The sequence below is a fragment of the Myotis davidii genome, unplaced genomic scaffold (genome assembly GCF_000327345.1).
Source record: "Myotis davidii unplaced genomic scaffold, ASM32734v1 scaffold181, whole genome shotgun sequence".
NCBI classification, from domain to species: Eukaryota; Metazoa; Chordata; class Mammalia; order Chiroptera; family Vespertilionidae; genus Myotis; species Myotis davidii.
The window spans coordinates 3213542-3213851 of NW_006291504.1; the positions used below are offsets into that span (position 1 = coordinate 3213542).

At 64.2% G+C, this 310-nt stretch overlaps 1 protein-coding gene across 1 annotated transcript in view; it reads right to left on the reverse strand.

Annotated features, from left to right (window-relative positions):
- The window catches only part of GPT2 (glutamic pyruvate transaminase (alanine aminotransferase) 2), a 12920-nt gene that overhangs the window by 11465 nt on the left and 1145 nt on the right, over positions 1-310 (reverse strand). The gene's annotated exons all lie outside the window — the stretch shown is intronic.

The window sequence follows — 310 nt, forward strand, 5'->3', positions numbered from 1 at the left end:
AACCAGGGGTTTCCTGGGCAGGAGGCCAGGGCTGAGCAGGCAGCACAGACCCCCTCCCAACACCCAGCCTGAGACCCCGGGCCACCCCCCTCCTCACCATCACCCCTTTCCTGGCCTGAACGCGAGACCAGCTCAGCTTTCTGTCTCTGAAACAGAAACCCACCCTAACCTCACAGATGAAGAGGATGAAGCAGGGAAATGTTTGCCAAAGGGCCCAGCGGGCGCGTAGCTCTGACTCCAGCTGGGCGACCTGGAGCCCGGCTTCTCTGCCTTTGGGGGAAACGGACCCGGCCTGCCCCTCCCAGGGCCC